At 45.4% G+C, this 10,621-nt stretch overlaps 1 long non-coding RNA gene across 1 annotated transcript in view; it reads left to right on the top strand.

Annotated features, from left to right (window-relative positions):
- The window catches only part of LOC121135352, an 8,315-nt gene extending 2,610 nt beyond the window's left edge, over positions 1-5,705 (top strand). Inside the window, exons 2-4 of the long non-coding RNA XR_005872494.1 lie at positions 4,067-4,139; positions 4,557-4,603; positions 4,899-5,705. This is a non-coding gene — a long non-coding RNA (uncharacterized LOC121135352). The remainder of the gene's footprint in view (positions 1-4,066; positions 4,140-4,556; positions 4,604-4,898) is intronic.
- The last annotated feature ends 4,916 nt before the right edge of the window (positions 5,706-10,621 follow it).

The raw sequence follows: 10,621 nt of genomic DNA, 5'->3' as shown, positions 1-10,621 counted from the left end.
CTCCCTCCTTCAGTCCTTCTTTCCCTATCTCTCTCTTCCCTTCCTTTTTTCTCTCTACCCACCACTGCCTCCCATCTGACATCGTCTCCCTATGCAGCCCAGACTGGCCTTGAACTCACACTGTAGCTGGCTTTACCCTCCACGTTGCCACTTCCTGTGGCCTACAAGTGCTAGACGAAGGAAATAAAGGATGCATGGGTTGCCCGAATGCCTGCCCTCCCTGACTTTATTCTGTGTGTTTGTCTATTGATCTGTCTCTGTCTTTATTCTCATGCATATAGTCTCATTCTCTGTCTGTCTGTCGCTCTTTCTCTTCATTCTCCCCACTCCCCACCTGTTGGAGAAGTCCTGTTATTTGCCTGTTATTTGTCAATAAAGTACTGTTGAGCCTATAGGAATCTAGATAGGTGGGGCTAGGAGTCCAGGAGGATTCTGGGAAGGAGAAACACAAGAGAGTTCGAGATGTAACCTCATGGGTAGGAAGCCCGGAACTATTCTCCGGTAAGAGACATACTTAGATTAACAATTATGGGGTAATTACTTAAAGCAGAGCTAGCCAGTAAGAGACAAGCAAGGCCAACAGCTTCATAATGAATACAGCCTCCTGTGTGTTTATTTGGGACTGATGTGGATCTGGAACCAGGCGGGCAGGAAGGCTCCTCTCAAAGAAAAAGCTTCTCTTAACAGATCCACCTCCCTATTTTAGTTCTCCTCGACTCTCTTGTCTTTCTTTTCTGCTGCACTACCTCTGCTGGGCTGTACTCCCATAGCAGAGTCAATTCCTCACATACTGGGATTTCCCAGGGAGGCAGAAGAGCAGGGAGAGACAAGGATGGGGGAGGAGGGATGACAGCAGAGAGGAAGGAAGCGGGGTAGGGGTAGTGACCAGAGGAGGAATGGGGCCCAGCTGCTGGGATGCCCACACCCCACAGCTCTATGAACACCACTTAGTTGGGCAGGATGTGTTAATCCCAGCTGAGGAAGTAGGACCTGAGGCAAGGAGTCCCCAGGATGGGCACAGATCCCAGACATTCAAGCGGTCTGCTCCTGACTTCCAGGAACTGGGAGGACTTGGATCCTAATAGGGCCTCCCTGAGCCATTCCTCCCCCACACTCAACATTCCCGGACACACCTATATCTTCAAGAAAGACTCCTAAGAAACCACTCAGTGGAGGGAGTTTGGCTCTGTGCCTCTGGAAGGTAGCTGTCCCAGACAGAGGCCTAGACATTCTCCAGGGATTTTCACCACGTCCATCCTTTTCCCACTGGAGGAAAAACAAAAAGCAAGGAAAAGAAAGAGGACGAGGACTGAGAGTTTCATTAGCGCTCTCTGTCTCTGCCCAGACAAGCAAAACAGGAGGGATCTTGGTTTCCATAGAGAAGACTGAAGGCCCAAGAATAGTAGTATCCCATCCAGAAAGATGCAGCAAGGTTGTGGGCTAAGTTGAGCTGGCTGACCAAATAGGTGTTCTGAATTAGGAGGTGTCTTTCTATGGTAGGAGACAGGGGCCTGTACACCTCTGTGTGTGGGAAGAAGAGACAAGGCCTGGACCCATGATCTGAGGGAGGAGGCTGGGACATGGACACTTGAGTGTGAGGGAGGTGAGGTAGGATCCCTGGGTCTGAGGGAGGAGGGCTGGGATCTGGATCTCTGAGGCTGAGGGAGGAGGACTGGAACTTGGACCTCCATGTTTGTGGGAGGAAGGTTAGGGTCTGGACTTCTGGCCTTGACACTGGAAAGAAAAGAAACCCTGGTTCACATTTCTTAAAATTATTTTTATTCTTTGTAAAATTTTACATATATACTGGGGATTTGTACACACGTGCTAGGGTACACAGCTGAAGGTCAGGGGACAGTTTGTGATAGTTAACTCTTTCCTTTCACCACATTGGCCCCAGGGATCCCACTGTGGGAGGTATCATTCCCTAGGCATATGATGCTGGGTTGTATAAGTAAGTTAGCTGAGCATGAACCTTCCAGCAAGCATCATCCTCCATGGCTCCTGTCACACTTCTTTGGTGGTAAAGTGAGCTTCTTACTTGTAAGTAATGTTGTGTGGTTAAGGTAGCATGCTTGCTTTCAAGTTCTTGCCGTGAATTCCCTTGATGATAGCCTGTGGCCTGAATTTTTAACCCAAATATACCCTTTTTCCCCTGAAAGTAGATTTTTGTCAGAACAATAGAAATGAAATTAGACCTACTGCCCATCTTGAGTACTCCTCCTCCCAATGCACCATCACCTTATTGCTTAGGATTTCCACGGTGGCTTTTAGAGGGACACAACCCCTGGTTATATTATAACGCTTGCATGCCATTGGAAAGACTCATTCCCCAGAACCTCTCTTTCATCATCTATAAAATGAGATTCTTTGTTGTTGTTTTTCAAGACAGAGTTTCTCTGTGTAACAGTCTTAGCTTTCCTAGAACTAGCACTGTAGACCAGGCTGGCTTCTAACTCACAGAGATCCAGCTGCCTCTATCTCCCTAGTGCTGGGCTGGGATTAAAGGTGTGAGCCATCACTAGTCCGAAAAAATTTAAGTCGTCCTTCATGGCATAACCCATAAGCAAGCAAGAGTCTGCCCAACACAGAGGTGATGAAGTGATGTTATCCATTTGTGGAGATTGCTTGTGCCAAGCTGTCGCCACCATACCAGTGAGAGACTCCAACTCAACATTTTTAGACCCCTAGAAACTAGCCCATCCCAGAGTAACTTGTCCTTCTGCCCTCTCCTGAGAAACTGGTGACCTCAAGATAAACTTAAAAGATGACACTCCCTGATCCAGGAAATAGCTCACCACATTCCTGATCAATGTTTAACTGTACAAAGCCCAAAGAATGCTTGCTTGAGATAACCTATAACCTTCCCGTTAAGACATGAGCTATCATTTAACTTCCTCATCCTTTATGATGTTTACCTAACTTCCCCATCCTTTATGTTTGCCTAACTCCCCCATTCTTTATGGTTTTTCTTTTTTAAAAAACCCCAACTGCAGCTACTGGAGGTCGAACTCCTCTGCCCCTGCGAGGGTTACGAGCTCGGCCCCAGTGTACTGGTTCCCTGAATAAACCTCGTGTGCTTGTGTCAAGAATGGTCTCTCTTGAATTATTGGGGCATCGACTTGAGTGAGGGTCTCCCCACTCTGGGGGTCTTTCACCAGACAGAAGCAAACTCAAAGGAGGCAAGATTTACGTTGGCCCATGTTTTTCAAAGGTTTCCGTCTGTCACAGTGCGAAAAGCATGTCAGAGCAACTGAGTTCATGGGAACCAAGTGGTAGAGTCGGATTGTATCATGGCATGGGGTGAGGGGGAGCAGGGGCTGTGAATTACCTGCAAAATCTTGCCCTAGTGACCTATCTCCACTTGCTAGGCCTGTATTAGCTATTTTCTATTGTTTTGATGAAATACTCTGAAAAGCAATTGAATAAAGGAAGAGTTTTTAATCTCGGCTCATAGTTGCCAAGTACCCTCTGTCATGACATGGTAGCAGGAACTTGAGGCAACATTGTAATATAGTAGGGAGGCAGAGGGCCTTGAATGCTGTTCAACTCAGTTTGTTGTCTGGGATCACAGCCCTAGTTGGAATGGTGCCAGTCACAATGGGAAGTCCTTCCCACCTCAGGTGACCTAACCAAGGTAACCTCTACAGGCATAGCCAGAGGCTAACCTAATCTAAAGAATCTCTCACAGGAGTGGTAGAAATTTATCTCCTAAGTAATCATATTCTGACAAGTTGGCACCATCACAACACCACCCCCCCAAAAAAGTTGACAATCTTCCCAATTAGCATCGCTAGCTAGAAGATAGTGGAGACAATGCAGATTGGAGCTACAGCCAGTGAACCAGCAGTAGTCACTGGGGGTGGGGGTGGGGGTGGTGATGAATGTGCTAGGCTAGGAGCAGAGACAAGATTGTTTCTTCCTTAGCTGTATCAGCTCTTATCAGAAGAGTCAGCCATGTGGAAATTTTAAAGAGCCTGTGTTCACACTTGATTCCCAAGACTGGTTGCCTTGGGCCAGCTACCCTAATTCCTAATATCCTAATTCTTTTCCTTATGCACTTTAGACCACAAGACCCAGCCACTGTATGTGGACAGCCTTAGTTCCTGGACTGATATTTCTCACTTCTGGAGTGAAGGGTAAGGAGACCATCCTTCTTCTCAGGGCTACTAGAGGAGATTGCTCAGTTGGGAAACTTGGAATGTTTCTGCAGATTCTGCAGCATAGACAATAGATACTTAAAGGGGTGCATGGGAGGGCCCATATGACAGATGCTAGGGCCTAGAGGCCACTTTTGTGGCAAATGCTTTAGTTACCCACAACACTGACATTCACAGTGAGACAGAAAAAGGGATAGAGTGGTGTCATGGTTTCCTCTCTACTGTTGAGATTTGAAAGATAAGGCAGAACCGCCACTTTGGATAGCAGAGTGACAATAGCGTAGCAGCAAGAGTAGGTAGGGTTTTTATCCCATCTTCCCTTGTCTTCCTAAAGACATGCTGTACAAGAAAGGAATGCAATTACCCACAGCCCCCCTCTGTTATTGCATTAACCAGGAAAATTAAACTGTACACTGAGGGATGAGCGCCATCCTGAAGATCAGGTAAGTGTTTTTCATGAACACTGTCTACTCTTCAGGGATACTCATGTTCTGTAAAAGTCATTTTCTCTTCCTCTAAATGATCCTCAGTCCTCACTTCTGTTTTCTATAAAGAAAGGTATAAACAATTCTAAATCTTATAAATCTTATAGAATATTCACTTTTCATTCTGAGGATACCTCCTTGTGTATTCCTGGAACAAAGGTGACTTTTTTTCTCTTCTAATTTGTCTACTGTTTGATTATTTCTGAAATTCAAATGTCAGATTTACCTTCTGTCTCTATATCTGTCCCAGCAGATTCCCAATCAACTGACGGACTGCAAACAGCTCCACACTGAGCTTCTGATGGAATTTCCAAAAAGGCTGTCTATATCCAAGACAGCTCCAAAGCTGCTAGCCCCAGGTGGTCCAGCCTCACAGACTGCTCCAAGATGGCCTTCATTTCCCTAGCCCCAGATGGTTCCACAGAGCGTGGACAGCAAGTAAAACAGCCAGCACTCTCCTTTCTCTTTCTTCCTGGTCTTGGCCAGCATTGCAGCTTTCTTGGGTCCCCAAAAAAGATGCTGCAGTGTCAACAGGAAGGAATCATAGGAAAGATCACATCACTTCATATCTTTTATTGTTAACAAAGAGGCCAGGATGTTAGTATCAAACTCCAGAAAAGTGGCTAACTGAGGTGCCTATCAAAGTGGACCTGACCTCTAGGTTCTTCTAGCATCCCTAAGTAACTACTTGTTAGAGTGTGTGGTTGACATACCCTTCCCCTCTACCCTAGACTTCTCCAGTCCAGAAGCAGGGCTCACCTTCCCTATACAGTCCTGCCATTTTGGTTGTCTGGCCCTTTTTGCCTATCCTTTGCCTTCCTTGGTCTCCTGGCTCTCCCCTCCATGCTCTTCTCACATGGCCTGGCTCAGGATCATGTTCACTCTGGACTCAGATGTCTCTGCCTCTGGCTATGTTCTCTCTTTTATCTACAGTAAGCCTCCACCATACCTGGGAGCATTCATGTCCTGCTTTTTTATTTGTTAGGAAAGAAAATTGTTTCCTTTCTTTCTCTTTTTCTCCCTCTCTCCTCTCTCTCTCTTTCTCCCCCACTCTCTCTCCCTCTCCATCTCTCTCTTTCTCTTCTCTCTCTTTCCTCCTCTGTCTCTCTGTCTCTGTCTCTGTCTGTCTCTGACTCTCTGTCTCTGTCTCCTGTCTCTCTCTCTATCTGTCTCTCTCTCTCTCTCCTCTGAGACAGGTCTTTTATAGCCAGGTTGGCCTCAGACTCTCAGTGTATCTGAAGACCTTGAGTTACTGATCCTCCTGCCTTTACTTCACAGAGAGTGTTGGGATTACAAGTGTGCACTACCGTGCCCAATTTCATGAGGTGCTAGGGATCAAACTCAAGGTTTCACCCATGCTAAGCAAACCCACTCCCAACTGAGCCACATCCCCGGCAGCTCTTGTCTTCTTATCCAATGAATCTGTATATCATCCTATGAGCTCCAAAGCAGTGATTAAAAACAACAACAAAACCCAAGTTTTTTTTTTAACATATATGTATGCACACCTGAGTACAATGCCTCCAGAGGCCAGGAAGTGTCACTGGGTTCCCTGGATCTGGAATTACGGATGGTTGTGATTCTGGAAACTGAACACAGGACCACTAGATGAGCAGCCAGTGAGTCCTGAAATCATCCAAAGCTCTGGTACATTTGTTGGTATTCAGATTTAAGGACCTCTGTTTTACATTTCTGTGAACCCCAGAACTCTTGATGTGCTATAAAATTTGGAGATCACATGACTAGGGAAAATTGGTCCTGAGGTAAAATAACATAGTCCAGTCTATTAATTCATAAATGACATTGACCTGGGTGCAATTTCTCATTTAGTATTCTCCAGAAACATCTGAGGGAATTGTTATAATGCCCATTTTAAAGGAAAAGAAACAAAGACTCTGTTATATTCAGTGTCCAGAAGAATCCCAATAGTCGTTGGAGATAGGAAAGGGTGTAAAAGATCTTAGGGGAACACAGGGAAGATGTAGAAGAGAGAGCGCATTGGAATAAGTGCTATGAGAGCATCAGTGGGGACTGTTTGAGTGGTAAGGATCAAACTAAAATAGCACCTCCAATCTGAATATGCATACGACATATGCTGTAACATCAGAGAGAATATGACACTCCCATTTCTCTCCTGTGACTCTTGGAACAAAGATTACATCACGGAATGCACACTTTGTATGTAGTAAGCCAGTCAATGGCCTCCCAAAGCAAGTTTCGGTGCCCAGAATCTGAGGACACTGGTCCCATTTGCAGACATGATGAGCTTAAGGACTCTGAGATGAGCTCATCCTGTGCATAGGGTGGGTCCCAAATGCCGACACTGCTGAGAAAGTTTCGGGAAGACACGCTGAACCGTGACACATCTATGAGCCAAGCGTATTCATTTGTTGTAGCTTCTGTGGTAACGAAGGCTGGTGAGACAACAGAAAATTGCTACTGCACAATTCTGGAAGCCACAAATTCAAGATCAAGGTGTTACTGATTCCTCCTGACTCTGTGAGAGAGGTTCTGTTCCAAGCCCATAACTTAGCTACTGTTGTTTTTCTCTCTCTCTCTCTCTCTCTCTCTCTCTCTCTCTCTCTCTCTCTCTCTCTCTCTCTCTCTCTCTCTGTGTGTGTGTGTGTGTGTGTGTGTGTGTGTTGATGTCCAGATATCTCTTTACGTAAGGATTCCAGTCATACTGGCTTACAGCTCCACCCTGCCCTGGTATGATGCAATCTGAATTTAAGTAATTATATCTGCAGTGATCCAGAATGCAAACAGGTGGCATTCTGAGGCACTGTGGGTTCGGACTTCCACACAAGAGAGGTTGTGGAAATGCCAAGGAGTTGCTTGTAGCCAGCGAAGGGTGTGGTTTTTTCCCTACAGAGATCCCAAAGCAGAACCAACTCTGGTGAAATCTCAGTTTCAGATTTCTAGATTCAGAAGTGTGAGACAAGATATTTCTAAGGTGTTAAACCATCACTTAGTTAGTGGTAACTAAGATACTAGCTCATTTCATTACTTGGTACACATAGGCATGTGAACCAGTCTCTGGCATTTCCCTGGACACAGAGACCTTCCTTTTCTAAGGTTATCAGGACCGAATTGGTTCATGGAGAAGTTTCTTTTCCCTCAAGTTTAAAGATTTCAGAATAAAGACTTCAGAAATATGCTCCAATTAGTTGGTTGCTTAAACCAATGTTTCTCAACCTGTGGGTTGCCACCCCTTTGAGTCAGTTTGTAACAGGGAAACGTACATCTGGCATATCAGATGTTTAAATTATGAGTCATAATTAGCAAAATTACAGTTATGGTGTAGAAATGAAGTGATTTTATGGTTAGGGGTCACCCAACATGAGGAACTGTATTAAAGGCCACAGCATTTGAAGGTTGAGAACCACTGGCTGTAAAGACTCAGGCACTATGCTGGCCTGCCCCTGTCACCTGGCAGAATGCACTCAGTTAGTACCCAGATCAGGGTTCCATGACTGTGTAGTCTGCAAGCAGGCGCCAAGGACCTCTGTAAAAGGCAAACCCCGCCCACTTATGCTCTCTTTCCCACTCTCCAGCTCTCTCTTCCCTGCAGTTCCCCTGGGGCAGACAGGACTTCTCCTGTCCCCCTCTTCTCTTCTGTCCTCTCTCTGTCTCTGTGTCTCTTCACCTCTTTTCTCTCTCCTCCCCTTCCTCCCCTTTCTAATGAAACTTCTCACTTAAGTTCTGTCTGCCTGGCGCGTTTGTCCCCCACCTCAGTCACCCTCGCCTGCTATGGAATCCGCCATGGTCGCCCATGCAAGATCCCCTCAAGCTTTATCACAACACCGGCCTAAGCAGATACGACCAGAAAGAATGAGGATGAGACAAGCAGGTCAGATGGAAAGTGTTAGGACAGGGAGGTTGGGTCTCAGAGACTACAGAAGATGGAGAGAGGCCAGACTGTCTCCAGCAGGTGGAAGCTAACATGTTCATGGTGGTTGTGATTTATGCTAAGGTCCTGGCTGCCCACTCAATATTTATGAGCTGTAATAGAAAGCTCTCCTGTGATACTTGTGATAGACAGCAACCAGGTTGGAGGAAACAGAGGTCTGAAGAAGTTGGACTGAGGTCATATGGGTAGTGAGGAAGCTAGGGTCTAAACATGGCTCTTACAGATTCCAAAGCACATGTGCGGTCTATCTTGCGGTATGCTGGAAAGTGATTAACAATTGGCCTTCTAGAGAGAAAAAAAATCCATGTGTATGTGTAAATGTATATGCCCAATACTACTTGCTATTTATCTCCTGACAGCTGGGCATGTCAGATGCACAAAACCATGCCTGGCTTTTTTGGTTCTGGGGATCAAACATGGGAATTTGTGAATGCTAAGAAAGCACTGTACCAACTTAGTATCTGCAAATTCAACATTAAATTTTCTAATGCTATGGCCAACAATCATGTTACAATATCAAACCACAAATATTAAACTGCATCTCAGCCCCCAGAAATGGTTTGTTTCAGTAGTTTTCCTGACCCCTGTACCAGCTCATCCTGTCTTATTTACTCAGATGCAAAGTCATTCTAAAAGCTAGCCTTCGTTTTCCTACATGCCAGGAAACACTCTCTTCTGCCTTCTCTACTTATTTCTCTCTCCCCCTCCTTTCTGTCCTTCCATTCTCTCTATTCTCAGTAAAATGAATGAATGAATGAATGAGTGTATTTCAAGTGTCGTGTACACAGAGAACATACTTAGCACAGAGGGTTTCTTGATAAACGTTCACAGAGTTAACATGCCTCTGTTAATATACCCATGTTAACAGTTCCAGGTCAGGGAGGAGACAGTCCTTCTCAGTCCCTACTTCAAGCATAAGCATTGTCTTATCTATACTTGTTGTGTGTTTCCCCGGTGCCAAGCCTGCAGATATTTAGGCAGCTGAAGCAGAAGGATAGTAACTTCTAGTCAGGGTGGACTACAGAATGAGTTCAAGACTATCCTGAGCAACTTACTGAAATCCTACCTGAAAATAAAAAAAATAAAAATAAAAAAAGGACTGGAGCCAGGTATGGTGGTAGATACCTTTCATCCTAGCACTCAGTTGGCAAATGCAGGACAATCTGTTATCTTGACAGCCAGGACTACATAGAGAGACTCTGTCACCAAAGACCAATTAATTAATTAATTACAAAAGGAAAAATGTAAGAAGGCCTGCAAAATGCAGCTCAGTAGCAGAAATATTCCCTATATGTCTCCAGGAAGGGTGTGGAGTGTCACTAGTTAGTAGAGTCCCTACGTAGAATCTCTCAATGAGGGGCTGAGGTGACCCAGTAGTAGAGTCCCTACCTAGATCCCACATGAGTGTTTTGCCTGCATGTGTTGTATGTGCATCATATGCCGTGCTTGATACCTGCAGAGGCCAGAAGGAGTCACTGAACCTCCTAGAACTGGAGTTATAGATGTTTGTGAATGACCATGTGAGTGCTGGAAACATAACTCAGGACCTCTGCAAGAGCAGGCAAGTGCTGCTAACCACTATGCTGTCTCTCCAGCCCTACAGCTTGTCCGTTATGCAATGCGACAGGACTTGCCTAGGGATGCACACAGTGGGCTGGGTCCTCCAACATCAATCATTAATTAAGAAAACGCCCTACAGACCTGCCTACAGGTCAAACACTCTTTTTACAAACCTGAAGACAGAAGCTCAGAGGGATAAAGTACTGCATCCCAGGAGTCTGGGACTCCTCTCTACCCTCAGATCATTGCCCTTCTTAATTTCCTACTCTAGGGATATATATTTCCGGACACAGACTATTTACTTCTGACCTAATTCTGGGGTTTTTCTGGGTTCTGGTCATCTGTGGAGTATGTCTCAATCTTCAGGGCTTTCTGTACAGAATTTAGGGAAAAAAGGGGGAAGTAAGGTTGGGGCTACTTGAGTAACAGGAAGCAGGTTTCCTTCTGATTTTCAAATAGCAAGGGAAGTGGTTTCACTGTGTCAGTACAAATAGTGGTTAAGACAG

This window comes from Mesocricetus auratus, unplaced genomic scaffold (genome assembly GCF_017639785.1).
Source record: "Mesocricetus auratus isolate SY011 unplaced genomic scaffold, BCM_Maur_2.0 Super-Scaffold_100037, whole genome shotgun sequence".
Classification (NCBI taxonomy): Eukaryota; Metazoa; Chordata; class Mammalia; order Rodentia; family Cricetidae; genus Mesocricetus; species Mesocricetus auratus.
Note: the sequence above shows the minus strand (reverse complement) of the source record. Positions and strands in the feature narration are given on the sequence as shown.